Raw genomic sequence first — 21,132 nt, forward strand, 5'->3', positions numbered from 1 at the left:
TGCAAGGGGTCCCCTTACAGATGTTCCAAGGGTCTCTTAAGATATGGTTCCAAGGGGCTGGAGAGATGGCTCAGCAGTGAGAGAGCACTGGCTGCTCTTACAGAGGACCAGGTTGGAATCCCAGCACCCACATGGCAGCTAACAACTGTCTGTAACTCCAGTTCCAGGAGATCTGATGCCCTCTTCTGTCCCCAATGGGTATTGCATGACACAGGTGCACTTACGTACATGTAGGCATAACACTCATACATAAAATAAAACTAAAAAAAAACAGGACTGGAGAGATTGCTCAGTGGTTAAGAACACTGATTGTTCTTGCAGAAGACCCACGTTCAAATCCCAGTACCCACATGGCAGCTAACAAATGTCCATAACTTCAATCCCAGGGGAGCCTCTTCTGACCTCCACATGCATGAAACAAGTGCACTTACCTACATGCAGGCAATACAAGAATACACAAAAAATAAAAATAAAATTTTAAAGAAAGGTTAAAATTACACTCTGCATGATAAATATAAATAAAAATTTTTAAAGGATATGGTTCCAATCTATATTTCACCTTTATAAGGTTTCCAGGGTGTGTTGTTCATAAGTGACCATGCATCAGCCATGTCTCATGCTAAGAAGCTTCCCATCAGTTACATCCCCACAATGGAAGACCATCCCATGGAGAACCGCTGCAAGCCCATTTAAAGTTTTCTAGTGCTACTGAGACAGATTAGAGGGACCCTCCTCTTCCTAGAACACTGGGACAGGAGTTCGGCATTGTCAAGCATTGTTAAACACTATTAAGTACTGTGAAATGCTATTAGAATTGTTCTGTGTTGAGCTTTTGTTGTCTTTACTGTAAACACCCTTTTAATGCTTTCTGTGAATGACTAACACTGTCAAGAGCAGGCATTTGACAGCCCCTTCCCATTATGCCTGGCAGCTGTGAACGGGGAGCTGTCAACCAAACAGCTCCTTTACTGGCAACCAGCCAGACTACCATAATGGCAGCCTGGTGACTTTGGACACTTTACAATTAGTCTGGTTACTTTACCAGGTGCAAAGGACCTCTCCAATGACAGCTGAAGACACACTCCACTCAGAACCATCTAGACAGACTATACCAGCATTGCAAAGCAGAACTCTAAGCTAGACAGGCCTTGAAGAACTCCAAATGACCCTGCGACCATTTTCACTCAAGCCAGAAGGGAAGCACTTCCTCTAGTGGTCCAACAGAACATCTGAGGCTGATGCAAACACAGTCCTTCATTTGCATGAGAGACTGTGCCATGGTTGATACAAATGTAGTCCTTCATTTGCATACGGGTCCCCTGTGATCAGTGCAAACACCTTTGCCGTACCCCACCCAGTTCTGGCTATATCTGCAGGCTGAGTGGTTCGCTTTTCAAGTCAGCTGGGAAATACCCTCCTGTGCTGCCCTCTGGTGTTACAATGTTAGAATGGTCTTTCTTACCTACTTTTGATCTTTATCACTAGTAGAGTGGGGTGGTGGCAGTGGCAACAACAGCAGCAGTAACAGGTGGATAGCTAAAGCGTTCCAGACAGCAGCTGGGCAAGAAACAATAGAGAACAGGGGCAGTGGAAGCAGAAAGAAGGCAAGAAAAGGTGTAGAGCCAAAGCTATGAAAAACCAGAGAAGAGAAACTGATGTCCTGGTTACTGGAAGAGGTGTAGGGAGCTGCCATGCATTAGAGGCAAAGACTCTTAGACACCCTAGTTCTGAAAGATGTATTCCTAACCACTCTCAAAGACTGAGAGTCTAAGATCTGTAATGCTAGCCACCAAAAAGTTGAACCACATGTCCTTACAGGGCAAGGGTCCCAGCATCTGAGGCCTGTTCAAGAGCTGTAGCAGTAGCCGGTGCCACCTGCTGCTGGTGGATGCTACTGTTGCTGTCTCTCACTGCTCCTGGAAGCCAAGGATTACAATAGCAGTCAATGCCAGTGCTTCTAGTAGTTAAAGCCCAGGGAAATAAGTTCCAACAGCACTGCCTGGAATCATAAGTCTAGCTTCTAAAACATGGAACAACAGGCCACTAGTTCTCAACTCTTAACTGTAAGCATCGGGTTCTGTCAGTCCAGCCCCTAATCCTTGGACTCTCAAGGACTGGAATTGCTAACACCAGAAGAGCTTATGCTCGTTCACTCAAAATTACTGAGTAGAGCGAAAGTACTCCAGCCAGTTGATTGGCAAAACCACTTGGAGGCCGTCCTCAAGCATCTTACAAGACTTAGCTCTTATGTGATAGAATTCTTCAGCCTCTCCATGACTCATCGTTCTGTTTGGAAAAGAAGCTACTGCTTAAAAGGCTTCAGGCAGAGCAGCTTGTAAACATGACCTATTACACTTCCTTTTTTATTTTCAGTGTGGACCTCTACTTAATGATTTCTAAGACATTAAGAAACTCACTCATTTGGCCGGCGAGAAGCAAGGTAAAAGTGCTTACTGTGCAAACCCAACTATCTGAATTCAAACCCTGAAACCCACATAAAGATGGAAAGAGAGAACTGATTCCACAAAGTTGTCCTCTGGCCTTCACATATCCACCATGGCATACATGCTCCACCACTACACATATATCACGCACATGTGTGTATGCATACACACAGACGATAATAACACACTCATTTGATATCCAATAAGAACAACAAAAAATGGGGGTTTTTCCATGATACTCTGAAGCTGTGCCCCATGAGTCAGAAGGTGAGTGATATTGTTGTTCCCTGTCACGTTTAACAAGAGACTAAGACAGCGTTTCAGGCAAAAACGTTCATAAATGAAATAAGCCAGAGTGAAGGGAGTACAGAGACGGGGCTTTCGAGGGGTGGAGAAGTTGCTGGACACCAACAGCAGGAAAAGCACTGAAAGGGGTGTGAGAGGCAAAGGTCTGCTAAGATACATCAGAGGAATTCAGCACATATTGCAAAGAGCAGTTTAAAGGACCATTGAAAGAACAGTTTAGTTTGTTGTTTCATATAGCCTCAAAGTGACTGCCATGAAGTTGTAAGAGAGGGGCATAGGATATACAGAGAGATAAATGAACATTGGTATTTTTATCTTTAAAATCTCTAGGTATAATTTCTGGTGCAAGAAACTGTTTTGAAACAAATAGGTCCAAGCTGGGCATGGTGGCGCATGCCTTTAATCCCAGCACTTGGGAGGCAGAGGCAGGTGGATCTTTGTGAGTTCAAAGCCAGCCTGGTCTACATAGTGAGTTCCAGGACAGGTGGGTCTACAGAGAGACCCTGTCTCTCAAAAAAGAAAGAAAGAAAGAAAGAAAGAAAGAAAGAAAGAAAGAAAGAAAGAAAGAAAGGCAAGACATTTCTTAGGCAATTATATTGAGGAAACAAACAAACAAACATAAACCTGATCTGAATAACTAAGTAAAGACATGAAATAGAATTTGGTATCTGAACTTGCCCCATCAGGAAGCAGGCTGCCAAAGCTATGCACTCCCCAAGGAGGGCAAGCTCCCCACTTCACAGAACACTGGGGAAGACAAAGATCCAGAAGAAGGTGGTGACACAGTTTGGGTGAGGAGGTGCAGGCCTTTAATCCCAGCACTGGGAAGCAGAGGTCAGTAGATCTCTGTGAGTTGAAAGCCAGCTTGGTCTACATAACAAGTTCCAGGACAACCAGGGCTACATAGTGAGACTGTGCCTCAAAAAATTACAAAAGGAGAATGACAAAAGCTTTTTCCCAAATGAGCAAAATATTTTCTAATCTAGGAACATCCTCCCCTGCCAGGAAAGGCATCTACACGACAGCTATCCAGTAGCATTTCATAATTGCTTTGGGCACCATGGCTGTGGCTGTGCAGTTCTCATGCTTTCTTTACTAAATGGCTGACTTTATTGCCATTTTCCTGTCCCTGTTCCATCATTGTGTGTTGAGGGGGTTTACTGCAGTGGTGATAAAATGGTAACAACTTGGCCCTTCGCTCATAAACTGTTGGAGGATGAGGATATTCATTCGGACTAATTAGAGAAATCACATTCCAGATTTATTTATCTTTATTTATTTATTGTACTACTTGGGATTGAACTCAGGGCCTCCCACATGCAAGATAAGTTCTTTACCACTAAACTCCATTCTCAGCCTTGCATTCCAGATTTTGATTTTGGCTTGGAGGTTTGGGGGGGTGTTGTTGTCTTTTGTTTTCTTTTGTTTTGTTTTGTTTGAAACAGGGTCTCTCAGTTCCAGCTGATCTGGAACTATGTAGACCAGGCTGACTTCAGTCTCACAGAGATGCATCTGCCTCTGCCTCTGGAGCGTTGGGATTAAAGGCGTGCAGCACCACACCTGCCCCAGATTTTGATAGAAGCGCCATAACTGGATGGAATTTTCTGTCATCTTCCTTAAGGGAGGGGTGAATATATTTGGTAAACAGGTTGACTACAGCAGAGACCCTTTGCTGTCTACCAAAACCATTGTTCTCTTCATGCACAAATTACACTATAGTCTCATACCCCCTTTCAATTTTTTAAAGATTTATTTATTGTTATTTTATGTGTGTGTGAGTTCCTGTGTGTGTGTATGTGCACTACATGTGTGCCTGGTGCCTTTGGAGGCCAGAAGAACGCGTCAGATCCCCTGGAATTGGAGTTACAAGTGGTTATGAGCTGCCCCATGTGGGTGCTGGAAACTGGACTCAGGTCCTCTACAAGAGCAGTATGCACTCTTTTTTTTTTAAAAAAAAAAAAAAGGGGGGGGCGGCTGGAGAGATGGCTCAGCGGTTAAGAACACTGGTTGTTCTTGCAGAGGACCCAGGTTTGATTCCTAGCACCCACATAGTGGCTAACAACCATCTGTAACTCCAGTTCCAGGGGATCTGATGCCCTCTTCTGACATATGTCAGCATTGTATGACACAGGTGCACTTATATGCATGCAAGCAATACACTCATACACATAAAATGAAATCCCCTCCAACTCCTCCCAGATCTCCCCATCACTTTTTCTGATAATTCATGTATTCTTTCTTCTTCTTTGATTGATTTATTTTTTTATGGGGCTTTTGGCAACTCTAACATTCCCCCCCACTCTGAAGAGGTAACCCTAACATCTTTTAAGGATTAGATACAAGCTCCCAAACACTTTCGACATTTTTGGCCTTTGGAACAGAATATGTTGCTAAGAGGCCCAAGGACATTGTGAGTTTTAGCTATGAAACTGGCTACTTTCCTTTGGGGTCTTTTTACCCTAACATGCCTAGCCAGTTCCTACCTCCTATTCTTATCACACCATCCTCTGAAGGGGTTACCCAAATTGCCAATGGGGAATAGGGACGCTGACCACTCTGGCTTCTTCCATGCTGAACAGGGACGCAAGGTGAGGCAACTGGGGTACCCCTTCAGTGGGTCTATCTAAAAGACTCTCAAATTTCATAACTTTGGGGAAAAGAAAGTCCTTGAATCGTGAATAAGAGCATCACAGGGAGACAGGATGGGGGGCGGCTCTCAGGCAGTCCCCTGCATTCTCAGGCCCTCTGCCAGAGGGAGGCCAGAACTTGGCACTCTCTGGTGGTCTGCTGAGCACAGTATGCACTCTTAATCACTGAGCCATCTCTCCAGCCTATCCTTCCTCCCATCCTCACTTTGCAATTTGATGTCCCAAGGTAACCAAGTTTCTCCACCACAATGACAGTGAAGTAGTACGTGCCACCTAGATCCTAAGATGAGTCAAACCTGGGACTCTGTGATAGGTCATCTTTTTTCATTTTTTCAATTATCATGTAAGATATTAGATATCTTTATGGCATTTTAAAACAAGGTATGCTTTAGTGATTCTCTCCCCCTCATCTCCCTCATCCCCCGCTATCTCCCTGATCTTCCCTCGTGTCCTCCCATTCCCCAAGTCTCTTTTCCTCTTTCAAGTCTCACGTGTCCTTTGACCCTTCCCGCTGTGACGTCTAATCTTGTCAATTTGACAGGATCTGAAATCAACTAGGAGACTTACCTCTGGGCATGACTCTAAAGGCATTTTCAGAAAAGATTAACTGAGAAGGGAAGACCCTCCCTCAGCATGGGCAGCACCCTCTGATGGGTGGCCCAGATAGAAAGAGGTCAAAAGAAAAAGCAGTTTTGCCTACTCACCTTTGTTTCTTGCTGAGCAAGTGGGCCTCCTGCTGCTCCAAGAGAGCTGATGCCCTCTTCTGGCCTCCTCAGAGGGCACCTGTACATACATGTATGCAGACACATATACTCACATAAATAGAATCTTTAAAAAGAAAAGAAATTAAGTATCTTATTGAATCATGCTTTGAATATATTTGCTGTAGTATAGACTACATTAGCTGATACATAACCCCAAAGTAATACTTGTTCAACATAATATTTGTTTGTTTGTTTTAATCTCCCCATAGTCACAGCTGGCTGGGAACTCACTATATAGACCAGGCTGGCCTCAGTCTCACAGAGATTTGCCTGCCCTGCCTCTTGAGTGCTGGGATTAAACATGTGTGCCACTGCATCTAGCTCAACATAATGATTTCATATACATATATGCATAGAACTAGAATTATTAACGGTAATTATTAATACCCAACACCCCAAAGTGAACCTTATGTTTTTATTTTTTTAATTTGTGTTGTTTTGTGAGGATTTCATGTAGCCCAGGTTGACCTTGAATTCACTAAGCAGACAAGGATGACCTTGAACTTCTGATTCTCTTGCCTCTACCTCCAAAATACTGGGATTACAGGTGTATGCCATCATGTCTGTTTTTTATCTTAGGGAGGATTGAACCCAGGGCCTTGTACATCCTAGGTAAGCATTCTACCAAATAAGCTACAAAAAATTTTAAATGTATTTATTTAGGGGCTAGAGAGACAGCTCAATGGGTAAGAACACTGGCTGCTTTTACAGAGGACCCCATGTGGGTTCAGTTCTCAGCACCCACATGGCAGCTAACAACCATCCATAACTCTAGTTCCAGAGGATCTGACCCTCTCTTCTGACCTCCACAAGCATTTCATGACACAGTACACTTACACACATGCAGGCAATACACTTATATACATAAAATTAAAATAATAAATAAAATATTTTTAAATTTTTTATTTATTTAGTTTTGGTGCTGGAGATTGAACCTAGGGCCTAACTCATACTAAGCATATACTCCTTTGAACTACACCCCTGATCCCTATTTTTGCTTTTTTATATAGTGTAAGTACCACATATTACTTTCAGGTTCCTACTGATGGACACTTAGGCAGTTACTAATAATTTGCTACTGTCCTGTGTTCAAGTTCTTTCAGTTGGTACTCTGCAAATGCAAGGACCAGGTCAGCTTCACATCCAGCATTATATAGCTCTACCCACTATCTTAGGATTTCCTTTAGGTTTTTGTCAAATTATAAAGCTAATATGTGACCTTATTATTCTCTGTGGCCCATTGTTGCAAATATATATTGGAAAAGATACTCAAGAGATTACAGGGCAAATATTTACAGTGGTAGAAAGACTATAAAATAGTGGCCCCACAGCATGAATCACAGTGAAACATCTTGGGTTCAAATCCCAGCCTACTACCTATAACACAGGATTGAACCACAAGCAACTTACTGAACTCTTTTTTCAATTTATTTAGTTTTACATGTGTGAGTGTTTTGCCTATATATACATGAATGCACCTGTGTCATGCAATGCCCCCAAAGGCCAGAAGAGGGCATCAGATCTTGTGTAACAGGAGTTATGGACGATTGTTAGCCACCATGTGGGTGCTGGGAACTGAACCCGGGTCCTCTGTAAGAACAGCCAATTTTCTTAACTGCTGAACCATCTCTCCAGCCCCTTACTAAACTTTTAAAATATATTCTATTTATTATTTTTATTTGATGTGTATGAGTGTATTGCCTGCCTGTGTGTAAGTACACCTGTGTTGTTGGATACCTGTAGAGGTCAGAAGAGGACATTGGAGTTCCTGGAACTGGAGTTACTGACAGTTGTTAGTCATCATGTGGGTGCTAGGAATTGAACCTGGGTCCTCTCCTCTGCAAGAGCAGTCAGTGCTCTTAATTGCTGAACCAACTCTCCACCCCCCTAACCCCCCACCCCTGCTAAACTTTTTTAAGCATTATCTTTCTCACCTGTAAAGTGAGGATTATTTGTGAGAATTAAATGATAATGAGTGCTCAGCACATGATAATTTTCCATTAATAAATGTGTGCTGTTGGTTTTTCCTAAATATATGATTTTCTCAGTTACCAAAGAAAGCAATATTTTACCTTTAGTCTAAAGATAGGACATGTGTCACAATTGTCTTTATTGTTAAGATAGAAGATTTTTCAGGACATTAAATCAGCATGAAATTTTTTCCTTTCTAAAATAATTCCATTTTGCATACATCTCTCTACCCAGCTAGTTTCTATTTGTAATTAAGAATTTTTATTACACTTATATGAGTGTGTGCATGCTAGGGTCATAAGACTCCTTCAGGAATCTGGCCTCTCTTTTCACTATGTGGGTCCCAGAGACCATCCTGAGGTAGTCAGACTTGGTGGCAAGGGCCTTTACCTACTGAGTCATCTTGCTGGCCAATTGGTTTCTTTTCAATTGCACAACTGATATTTTCCCGTGTCAGTAGACGTATATTGACATCATTCCTTTTTTTTAAGATTGATTTATTTTCGTGTGAGTGTATGTACATGTGTGTAATGGTGTATGTGCCTATGTGTGCACAGAGGCCACAAGAGGGTGTTAGATTCCTTAGAGTTGGAGTTACAGCTATTTGTGGGATGCCTAGTTTGTTGCATGGGTGCTGAGATCTCAACTCCGATCCTCATGATTCTAATTTTATTTATGATGTGTGTGTGTGTGTGTGTGTATACAACCTTCAGGAATTAGTTCTCTCCTACTACAGGAGTTTCAGGGATCAGAACTCAGTTCTTCAGACCTGGGGGAAAAAATCTTAACCTGCTGAGCCATCCTGCAAGCCCTGGCTTTTTTTTTTTTTTGAAAGAGGGGGGGGGAGAGAGAGAGAGAGAGAGAGAGAGAGAGAGAGAGAATATCATGTAACCCAGGCTGGCCTGGTACCTACTATTTATTGATGTCAGGCTTGAGCTCCTGAACCTCTTGTTTCCATCCACCTCCCAAGTGCTATGCCATCATACCTGGCTTTTTTTTTTTTTTTTTTTTTTTTTTGGTCTTTTTGAGACAGGGTTTCCCTTTAGCCCCATCTGGCCTGAAAATCGCTATGTAGACCAGGCTGGCCTTGAACTCACAGAGATCCGCCTGCCTCTGCCTCTGCCTCCCGAGTGCTGGGATTAAAGGCATGCACCAACATGCCCGGCGTGACATTTGTTTTTAATAAACAGGGAATCCTCAAACTTCGTGAATATTTATTTTAATTTTGTAACAAAACTAGGTTATATCAGGACAGATCCTATAATATAGGTTCAAGAAATTCAGCTCTTGCTGATGCCATAATCAGTGTTAAAACAAACCATACAGGCTTTCTTATTTTGGGGTAGGAGAAAGGAAGGAGTTTAGAAATCTACAAAAATTAAATGCCACTCTTCTAACACATGGATTCCCAGAGAGAAATCGGCTGAACTGCCCAAATTAGGAAATGACTGGCTGTTTGATGGCCACAGTGTTAAGCTAAGCAATTTGCCCATTTTTATGGTAGTGGTGGTAGGGGAAGAGATATAAAAGGAACTAATCAGAATGACTTCAGATCAGTTATCTGCATAACCACTCTACTCTCTTTCCAAATAGAACTCAGTATAGTTAGAAGTTTATAAAATCAAACTTTGGAATGAATATAATGAGTAAGTAAAACTAAATAAAAAATTTAAAATTAAACTTCCACCTAAGCTGAAGAAACTGAAATCCCAGTTCAGTTTTTTTTATTATATTTATTATTTTTATTTTATGTGTATGCATATATTGCCTGCATGTAGGTAAGTGCACCCGTGTCATGCAATGCCCACAGAGATCAGAGAGGCTATTGGATTCCCTGGAACTGTAGTTATGGACAGTTGTTATCTGCCATGTGGGTGCTGGGATTCAAACCTGGGTCTTCTGCAAGAACAACCAGTGTTCTTAACCGCTGAGCCATCTCTCCAGCCCCCCAGTTCAGTTTTTAAAGTTGGAGTTTCTGAATCAGATGTCCAAATGAGTTTAATTTTCCCTGAAATTGCAGCAGGCTTAAAAATATGTGTTTTTACGGATTTAAATGAATCTTAGTATCCAACATGTCCTCTTTCCATAAAACTGTAAGCAAAGGCCTGGTGTACAGACAATGTTTTAATTTCTCTGGCATGGAATACATTTTATCTTAGTACAATTTCAGGAACTGACATTATATTATATGTGGCTTCCTTTAGCAAAAATCCCAAGGCTAAAATAGTATTAATCTTGCAACAAGAGCACAGTTCTATGCGCTGTGTTCAGCAACAAAGACGTAATAAATTAGCTCACAAAGACACGCCAAGCAAAAGCGTGTGCTTCTATCCTGTACCTGGCAAACTCCTTTCCCAGAGAAGTTTCTCCAGAGTGTCTTGCCCTCTCTGAGTTCAGGCTTCTAAAATATCTATCTAAGGAGAATTGTGATTTTGAGATCAGTCTGAACTACATAGTGAGACCCTGTCTCAAAAAACACACTATAAGAAATAAATAATCTGCCTAGTGTCTTTTACAATAACTTTGTGTTTTTCCCTTACTGAAATGGACAACTAGTTTTTTTTTTAAAGTCAGAAAGAAGGAATCCAAGCCAATCCTAACAGCAGAAAGATGTGCATTAATAGGCCATGTCTGGTGGCCCAGGCCTGTAATCTCAGCTAGTCAGGAAGCTGAGGCAGGAGAATTGCAAGTTCAAGACCTACCTGAACTATAGAGTGAGTTCACAGTCAGCCTGGGTAACTTAGTGGATCCTGCCTCAAAATTAAAAGTAAAAAGAGGACTGGAGATATAACTTAGTGATGGAGCACTTGCCTAGCATGTATGAAGTCCCTATGTTCACGTACCAGTAACATATACACATGTATATACATGTACACACATACACACACACACACACACACACGTGTGTGCTACTGTCATTCAGTGTTGGTCCTTGATTTCTGATGGATGGAAAGCCCCAACCCCATGTCCCAGCCCGTAGGTGTCTGTGAACACATTTACAGCAGGTGATTGGCCTCCTAGTCAGTCAACCTCACTCCTAAGCTGAGTTCAGCTTCAGCACCTTTTCCTTTTAGTCTCATCAACACTTTGACAGCATCTGCCTTATCACAGCTCTGTTGGGCAGGGGACACAGTCCCACGACCAGCTGTCTCTTTTCTAGAACAGACAGCTTAAACTCCTTCCTGGCTCCCTTTTGCTCTGGCAGTCTGTTGGAACCACTGTGCTTGGGCCAACACAGAAATCTACATGGACCTTTGCAAAGACAGCTTTCAATTAAATATCAAGGAGAATAAAACAATATAATGTTGTTTTACATTTTATTACATTCTATCTAGCTAGCTATCATCTACTATCTATCTATCTATTTGGGAGTGGTTCCACTTTCTACCAGGAGAGTTCAGAAAATAACTTGCAGGAGTTGGTTCTCTACTTCTGTCATGTGGGTCTCGGGGATCAAACTCAGGTCATCAGGCTTGGTGGCAAGGACCTTTACCCACTGAGTCATCTTGCCAGCCCTGAATCTATATAATGTTTTTTAAGGAAGATTGAATCACTTTAGGATTTTCCTTTTTGCTTGTCATACAGATCTGACCTCTTCCATTCCCAGGGGAGAAGAATAAAGTCAAGTCAATCCATCAGAATGCTGAAAAACTGAAGATCACAGCTTGTAAAGGTCGTTGAAAATGAGAACAGGTTAGGAGAGAATGTGGTGAAGGTGGTGGGGAGCTAGTCTGCCCACACCCAGGCCTCATTACCTCTTCCTCTTCTCCTTCTCCTCCTCCTCCTTTTTCTCCTCCTCCTTTTCTTTTTCTTCTCCCATTTTTTTAAGCAGTCTCACTCCGTAGCCCAACCAACCTGGACTGAAACTCATTGTATAGCACATGCTGGCCTCAAACTCACAGCAATCCTCCTGCCTCAGCCTCCCAAGTACTGGAATTATAGGCATAAGCCACTAAGCCTGACAGGACTAGTCACTAGAAAAAGTTTTCGAAGGTTAGCTTTGGGTCTCAGTAAGTAGGCACTGGCACTTTCCCAAATTGAGTGGCTAGTGGAGACTGCTTCAGGCAGGTCACAAATACCAATCCTCTGATTTAAAATCCAAACACTTCTTTGAAAGAGGAGACTTTAAGGGGCAGCCTGATGGGGCAGACCCTCCCAGTAGGATGACATTCTAGAAACCCAATCAAAGTGCAGAAGATATTCTTGAGGCTCTACCCCCACCACACAGGGCCCCTGGGGAATGTGTTAACTTGATACACCTCCTTTCAGGAACCCCTTCTGTCACATTCTTTCTCTACACTGGTTACTATTAATACCAGTTACTCAGTGGAGGCTTAACTTAAAACAACAGAGGCTCCTGAGGGCACCCCTTGATCTCATGACCAGATGAAATCTTCATCCTCTACTTACATTTTAATTTTCCATTGATGTGAAAGGTACAGAGACTCCATGATGGTCTTTTCCAGCCTTTCCAGGGCAACTAGTCCAGGAATGATCTCTTGTAGGGCCAATTCAAGCTGAAAAAGTAATGACTATTAATTTGAAAGACGAAGTGTTTTACATGTTCTCTGGGTCCCCAGATTGACACCCACTCATATGCTAAAATATTAAGTCTCATTAAGACAGATACTATTTTGGGAGCTGGGGGGAAACGGGCTCACGTATCCCAAGCTGGCCTGGAACTCACTAAGTTTCCAATGATGATCTTGAACTTCTGATGCACCACACCCAGTTATTGGGGTGCTGGGCTTGAACCCAGGGCTTTGTACATGTCAGGCAAACTCTCTGCCAACTGTGCTACATTCCTATCCCCAAGATAAGCACTATTACATCAATAATTCATATGGAACTATATGTCATTGTGCACCTCTGTAATTCCAGAGCTGAGGTATGAGGATCCTAAGTTCAAAGCCAGCCTGGGCAACATTGTGAGCATAAGGTCAGCCTGTCTCAAAAGAAAATCAAAAAGAAAGAGAGAAAGGAAGGAAGGAAGAGAGGGAGGGGAGGAAAGAGGGAGGAAGAGAAGGAAGAAGGGGGAATGGAAAGGGAAAAAGAAAGGAAAGGAAGAAAGACAGAGGGGGAGGGACAGAGATAACGTTGGTCATCAAAAACACAAAGGCATTTCCCCTTCATTAGTTATAACTAATTATATTACTATTATCTTTTTATTTATTAGTGTGTGTGTATACACAATTGTGCAAGTACCCTTGCACATGTATGGGAGCCAGAGGACAATTTTGTCAAGATAATCTCCTTCTACCTTGTTTTCAAGCAGGATCTCTCTTCTGCTGATGCACTAGGCTCTCCAGGCTAGCTGGCCCATAGGCGTCTCAGTGATTCTCCTTTTCCTCTCACATATATCTGTAGGAGTGCTGGGATTACAGATGTGTGCCACTGCATCCAACTTTCACATGGACTCTGGTGATAAGAGTCAGGTCCTCAGGCTCACATGACAAGCACTTTTACCTGCTCAGCCATCTGTCTGGCTCTATATTAATACTCTCTAACATAGTATTAATACTCCTATTTTCCAGCTTTTATATACTGCACATTTAAGACTTAATTATTAACCAGGCCTGGTGGCACAGGCCTATAATCCCAACTACTCAGAAGGTGTATGCAGGAGGATCTCAACTTCAATATCTGCCTGGCTTAAAGAATGAGTTCAAGACTAGCCTGGGCAACTTAGTGGACTTTGTCTCAAAATAGAAAGAAAGAATACTGGGGATGAGGTTCAGTGGCAGTGTGCTTCTCTAGCATGCACAAGACCTTAAGTTTAACCTCTAGTATCACACAGACACGCAGAAAGATTAACTTAAGGCCTGGAGTGATTGCTCAGTAGTTAAGAGCACTAGTTGTTCTTCCAGGAGGCCTGAGTTTGATTCCCAGCACCCACATCAGGTGGCTCACAACTGCCTGTAACTCCATCTCCAGGGGGATCCAATTCCTCTGGCCTCCACAGGCACCCACATGTACATGTACATACCCACACACAGACACACACAAACACACACAGACCCACAGACATACAGACACACACACAGAGAGACACAGACACACACATACACAATTAAAAATAAGAACCAAGCACAATGAAAAAAACCCAAATTATTACAAAATATATATAGAAAGTGATACTCTGGGGTGGGGGTCAAGCTCATTGGTAAAGCACATGTCTAGCAAGAGAAAGGCTCTGGGGTTGAGTCCTAACACAATGACAAAAAGAAAAGAGAAAGTAGGGTTAGAGAGATGGCTCAGCAGTTAAGAAAACTGGCTGCTTTTGCAGAGGACCTAGGTTTAATTCCCACCACCCACATGGCAGCTAACAACTGTCTGTAACTCTAGTTCAGGGGATCCGACACCCTCTTATGACCTCCTCAGGCACTGCATGACATACGTGCACTTACATACATGCAAGCAACACACTCATACACATAAAATAAAAATAAAATATATTTAAAAAAAGAGAGGCTGGAGAGATGGCTCAGCAGCTAAGAACACTGACTGTTCTTGCAGAAGACCCGGGTTCAAATCCCAGCACCCACATGGCAGCTAACAACTGCCCGTAACTCCAGTTCCAGGGGATCTGACAGCCTCTTCTGTCCTCCGTGGGCATTGCACGACACGGGTGCACTTACCTACATGCAGGTAATACATGCATGCACATAAAATAAACATAATATTTTTTTTAAAGTTGGGCACATTAGAATCACAGAACTTGGTGAGAATAGACACAAGAAGATCCTCAGGCTCACTGGCCAGTCAGTCTAGTCAAGATAGGAAGCTCCAGACTCAGTAAGAGACCCTGTCTCAAAAATTAAGATGGGGATTATTGTAGCTCACAGGGTTCATAGCGGGAAAAGACTGATGATTACTTTTCTCCTCTGGTAGCATGCGTAGCACCTTCCAGCACTATGAAGGCTAGCTAGTAGGGATGACACTTCCAGGTTAGTACCTGCTTGATTTCTCCATGTTCTAAGACTCAAGTACGTAGTGCATGGGTGCACTCACATACATGCAGGCAATACACTCAGACACATAAAGTAAAAATAATAAACAAAATATTTTTTTAAAAAAAGAAAAGAGCCGGGAGTGGTGGCACACGCCTTTAATCCCAGCACTCAGGAGGCAGAGAGAGAGAGAGAGACAGAGAGAGAGAGAGAGAGAGAGAGAGAGAGAGAGAGAGAGAATATTTTTTTTTTAAAACGACAAACAAAACAACCGGGCTCGCTGGTCCATTCCCTTAATCCCAGCATGCTGGAAACAGAGGCCAGTGAGATAAGAGGCCAGCCTGATGTACAAAGCGAGTTCAAAATTCCAGCCTCGCTCACCGAGGGCTACAAGAAAACCCAGCTTCAAAAAAATAAAAATAAAAAAGAAAGAAAGAAAGAAAGAAAGAAAAAAGAGAACATTTTAATACAATTAATACAATATCTGGCCTTATTCACAGGAGATACATTCCAAGACCTCCAGTTGATGGTGGAAATGTCAGCACTAGACCCTACATATACAGTGCCAAGATTTTTTCCTATGCGGACATACATATAATAAAGTTTAAATCATAAATTAGGGTTATGATAAATCATAACTAATAAAATATAATACATATAACAATGTACTTCCTAAGAATGATGTATGTTCTCTCTCTCAAAATATCTTATTGTGTTTTGTCTTTTTCAGTTAAAGAGAACATTTTATTCTCAATGGTATATCCAACTCATCAGCACCATTACTCTTGTGCTTTGGAGTCATTATTAAGTAAAACTATGGTGTTTTGAACATAAGCACTATGACACTGCACAGCTGATCTGACAACTGGAATGGCTACTACTAAATGAGGGTCAGGCAGGTAGCATAAACAACATGGATACTCTGGACAAACGGATGAGTCACATACTGGGTGCAAAGGCAGCAGGATGGTGCAAGATTTCATCATGCTACCTAGAAGAGCAATGTAAAATTCATGCTTTGTTTATTTCTGAAATTTCCCCTTCATAATTTTGGATCCAAACTGACCATGAATAACTAAAACTACAAATATGGAAAATACAGGTGAAGGGGACAGCTACAATAAAAACCAAAGGAAACTATGCAAATGATGTGTAAGAGATGTAGTATGTAAGATTATCCTTTATATGGATCTCTTACTCGTTTTTGTTGTAAATGAATATAACTACAAGAAATCTGATGAGAGAGGAAAAAAAATTGATGGGAGAATGTAACATAACTTAGTCCAAATATATGATGAGATGTGGTGTGCTGCTCTGTTCTTCAGGTACACCAACCAAATCCATCCTGACAAATGCAAAAAAAAAAACACCTCATTTGTCCATTTTCATTTGTCTGTTTCTATCTCAAAACATCCTAGTTTAACCATAAGACAAAAAAAAGTTTATTATTTTTCCATTAATCTGTGAGTTTGCTAGGGGAATTCAGGTCTCAGGCCAATTAGCCTGGATGGTCTGGAATGGCCTGGTTCAGATGCTTAGTAATTGGCAGGCTAATTGTTTGAAGGGACCACACTTGTATGTGTGCTGACCGATTAGGTGTCAGATGGAGGAATGTCCTCGTGTCTGTTGGCCATTAGGTCAGTCAGAAGTTACTCACATGATAATGGGAGTGTTCCCAGTAACAAGAGAGGAGTAGCCCCAATTCTAACTTTTCAAGGCTGCCTTTGCATCACATTTGCTAATTCCCCATTTCTATGATGGGGAGAGCAGTACTTTTCTGTCTTACCTCCTGGCATCATCTAGTGTGCTTGCTTTCCTGGGCTCTTTACCATACCTTGAGGAAGAGATAAAACCAGAGAGGCTGATAAGAAGCTGAATCTTCCTAGGGCCCTGTAAGCTATGTGAAGGAATCTGGGCCTTGTTCTCAAGAGCAACGGGAAGCCATAAAACATTTTAGAAGGAAAAAGATCAGTCACTTGTGTAGCAGTGAGAACAGTGATTCTTGTAAATTGGACAGGAAGGAAAATAGTGAGATATAATGTTTTAGTCACAAACATGGGATTATTTTTTAGGCAAAAAATAGGTACACTGCTTTGAATGTATTCCCCTAAGTTCATGAGCTGAAAACTTAAGCCCCAATGCAATACTGTTGGGAGGTGAGACCTAAGAAGGGGCCATTAGGTCATGAGGGCTCTGCCTTCATGAGCAGAATAATGTTATTGCAGGAATGGGCTAGTTATCTCAAGAGAAGACATGTTATAAAAAAAAAAAGTTCGCCCCATTCTTGCTCTTATGCTTTCTGCCATAGGATGATGCAGCCTGAAGACCATCAGATAGAGCCCTTAAATTTTGGACTTCCTAGCATGTGTATTCGTGTGTGTGTGCGTGTGTGCGCTCATGTGTGCCCACGTGTGTGCATGTGTGTGAAGGTCAGAGGATAACCTTGGGTGTCTTTTTCTGCTCAGGCACTGTCTGCTTTGTTTTTGAGACAGGGTCTCTCACTAGCCTGGGGATCACTAATAGGCTAAGTTGGGTGGCCAGAGAGCCCCAGGAATCTGCTTGTATCTACCTCCCCAGTGCTGGGATTACAAGCACACAGCACCATGCCCAGCCTCTATTTTTGTTATATATAGTTTATAGGTTTTGACACAGGTATTAATCCATGTAAGCATCATCACAATCAGGTTCAGAAGAGTTCCACTATCACTCCAAAACCCTCCTTATTGGGGACTGGAGGGATGGCTCAGAGGTTAAGAACATTGACTGTTCTTGCAGAAGATCCGGGTTTGAATCCCAGCACCCACATGGCAGCTAACAAGTGTCCGTAATTTAACTCCAGTCCCAGGGGATCTGACAGTGTCTTCTGCTCTCTTCAGGCACTGCACGACACGGGTGCACTTACCTACATGCAGGCAATACATGCATACACATAAAATAAAAATAATAAATAAAAATATATATTTTTAAAAACCCTTCTTATTGCTACGCCTTTATAATTCCTCAATTTTTTCCTAGCTTCAAGAGTGTCATTTTGAGACTAATTTGTTCCACACAAAAAAAGTATTATGTCACAATGCCAAGTCATTATGTATATGAGTTCTGTATTCCTCTTTCTTGCTAGACATATATTTGATAGTCTCCCCCAGGTCAGTGATGCCACTATCTCCTCTAGGCCCCAAACCTGGTATCTTCCTTGACTCTCCTCTAATTTATACAATCAATATATCAGAAAATCCTGGCAGCTTCACTCTCAAAATAAATCAGAAATCTGACCACTTCTCACCACCTTTAATGGACATCAACTAGTTCAGGCCACCATCATCTTCGAGAATTAATGCTTACATTATTCCTCTACACTCATAGTCTGTTCTCTACACCACAGCTAGAATGATTCTTTTAGAGATTTTAATACTTTATTTATTTTTGTCTTTTTGAGACAGGGTCTCCTTGTAGCCTCAGCTGTCCCAGAACTATGTAGACCAGGCTGGCCTCGAACTCACAAAGATGCGCCTGCCTCTGCCTCCCAAGTGCTGGGATTAAAGGCATGCACCACCACACTTATTTTTATTTTATGTGTATGCATGTATTGCCTGCATGTACGTAAGTACACCCGTATCATGCAATGCCCACGGAAGACCAAAGAGGCTGTCGGATCCCCTGGAACTGGAGTTACGGACAGCTGTTGGCTGCCATGTGGGTGCTGGGATTCAAACCTGGGTATTCTGCAAAAACAACCAGTGTTTTTAACCACTGAGCCATCTCTTCAGCCCCTTTTAGAGATTTAAATCGAATCAAGGCACCCTCTGGCTCGAAACTTGGTTGGGCCCCTGGCTACCTCTGTGTAATATCTACCATTCATTTCTCACTCAGTCAGCTACAGGAGTCTGCTTGCTAGTCCTTACAGTTCTTATTATTCTTCCTGCCTTTTAACTTGACAAGCATGTTCCTACTTCAGAGCATTTAAATTTTCTATCTCCTTTGCTGGAACATTCTTTCTTTAGATATCTACTAGATGTGGCTCACGCCCACCAAGTCAGTCCCATTTTTGTTTAAGAGCTCCTTATCAATGAGTTCTTCTCTAACATGTAAGAAAAGCAGCTGACACCATTGTTTAATCTTTATCCTGCTTTGTTCTTCATAGCACATTTCTGACATTGTATATTTTGCTTTCTCTCTCCAGAACTAATAAAGAATACAGAAGGCAGGAAATTAATTTTGTCTGCTGTTCAATAAACACTGAGGTGAGGACATGGCCAGGCAGATACAGGGAATTTAATGAATATTATGTATTGCATAACTTGTAAAAGGGAAAGACATGATGGAAACACATTGCAAGTAGATTTCCAGATTTCAGGGCATTCAACATTCTGTTATTTCCATGGTAAAGTAGTCAGGGGAAGTGGTATGTGAGAGGCTGGAGATTCATAGAGATAGTAAGGACCAAGGTGACCAGAAGAATATAAATGATGTTTCCAGTCATGCTTCAGAGTTCATTTAGGGGCTAGACCGATGGCTCGGTGGTTAAGTGCCCTGACTGTTGTTGCAGAGGACCTAGGTTCAGTTCCCAGCACCCACATGGCAGCTAACAATCATCTGTAACTCCAGTCCCAAGGACTCCAACATCCTCTTTTGGCCTCTGTGGGCATTGCACAGCATGGGTGCACTTACATACATGCAGATAAAACACCCATACACACAAAATATAAATAAGCAAAAAAATTTAAGTGGATAATTTAGTTATTCCAATCTGTTCTAAAGGACAATTTTCTGATATAGGCATTAAAGTATGTAAGTCCATCCAGGGTAGAGGTCTTAGCTGAGGTAAAGAGAGTGTTACAGTGGGAATGAAAGAGTGGGATTGTAATACTGTGCCACTGAATCTAGGATAAGGAAGTGGAGGAGGTTAACATATAAGAGATAAAGTAGAAGCTGTCAGCAGACTGGAGCCTCTGATAAAGTGAAACATTACTGAGAGAACAGTTATGTTAAAATTCTTAAGTAGGAGCCTGGGAGATTGGTTCAGCAGGTAAAGCTGCTTGCTGTCAAGACTGACAACCTGAGTAGCTGAATCCCTGGTCCCACACAGGGTCAAAGGGGGAGACCAGGACTCTTCCAAGTTGTCTTCTGACGTCCACATGGATGTACACACACACACACACACACACACACACACACACACACACATAAAATGAAGGTAATAAAATTTGAAAACAAAAAAATCTTGGCTAGGGAGAGGCTTAGCTGGTAAAGTGCTTGGTGCCTAAAAATGAGGACCCAAGTTTGGATACCCAGCACCTATGTAAAAAGCCGGGTTTGGGTGCACACCAGTAATCCGAGAGCTGGGGAGGCAGAGACAAAAGGATTCCTGGAGCTTGTTGGTGAGCTAGTCTTGCCAAATAGGTGAGCTACAAGTTCAGTGAAAGACTTTGTATTTAAAAAAAAAAATTCTGGTGACAAGGTCCAAGTTTTGACTAAGACTGGAACGCTGCTGGAAGACCCGATGTTGATGGGCCTTAGACCCAGGAAGATCAAGGAAGAAAGATGCTTAGAGGGGAGAAAGTTAATGCAGGAAAATGCACGCACAAATTGACACACGTTCACTACAATTAAGGGTCGCAGAAGCAATGGCGGTACCAGAATTCGGCAGAGGCCACGCCTTTGAAACCTGCGAAGTGAAAAATACTAATCCATTTGATGGGGGCAGAGTAGGGATGGGGATGGTGTTACAAGAGTTGCAGCTGCTTTGGGAAAGCCAGGTCCAAGAAGAAAAGTTCAGAGAAAAGCACGAACCCTTGATAAGGCTAGCTTGGAAAGCAGGAGACTGGGGATGAGCCCGAAGAAGCAGACACTCTTGACTCCTCTTTTTCCTTCTTTAATCTCTCAATTTACAGCCCACAACGGCCACCCTCCGCAGCCAGAAAGCGGAGAACCGTGTAGGCCGACGAGCCATTTTCAACTCCCCGCGGAAGCGCTCCCACCGGAAGTATTCTGTATTCGCGCTTTTCCATTGGCTGAAGCTCCCACCTGCTTTAAGTAGCTTCCGCTCCCG

General features: G+C 42.3%; 1 long non-coding RNA gene across 2 annotated transcripts in view; it reads right to left on the reverse strand.

Annotated features, from left to right (window-relative positions):
• Positions 1-21,132, reverse strand: part of LOC115070915 — a 36,433-nt gene extending 15,301 nt beyond the window's left edge. Inside the window, exons 1-4 of one of the 2 annotated variants that reach the window (XR_003850014.1) lie at positions 21,108-21,132; positions 13,394-13,551; positions 12,544-12,650; positions 6,103-6,181 (exon numbers count right to left, since the gene is read on the reverse strand). This is a non-coding gene — a long non-coding RNA (uncharacterized LOC115070915). Of the gene's footprint in view, positions 1-6,102; positions 6,182-12,543; positions 12,651-13,393; positions 13,552-20,873 lie in introns of both variants that reach the window. The other variant, XR_003850015.1, reaches the window with a different exon arrangement.

The sequence above is a fragment of the Nannospalax galili genome, unplaced genomic scaffold (genome assembly GCF_000622305.1).
Source record: "Nannospalax galili isolate Female #2095 unplaced genomic scaffold, S.galili_v1.0 scaffold54, whole genome shotgun sequence".
Lineage (NCBI taxonomy): Eukaryota > Metazoa > Chordata > Mammalia > Rodentia > Spalacidae > Nannospalax > Nannospalax galili.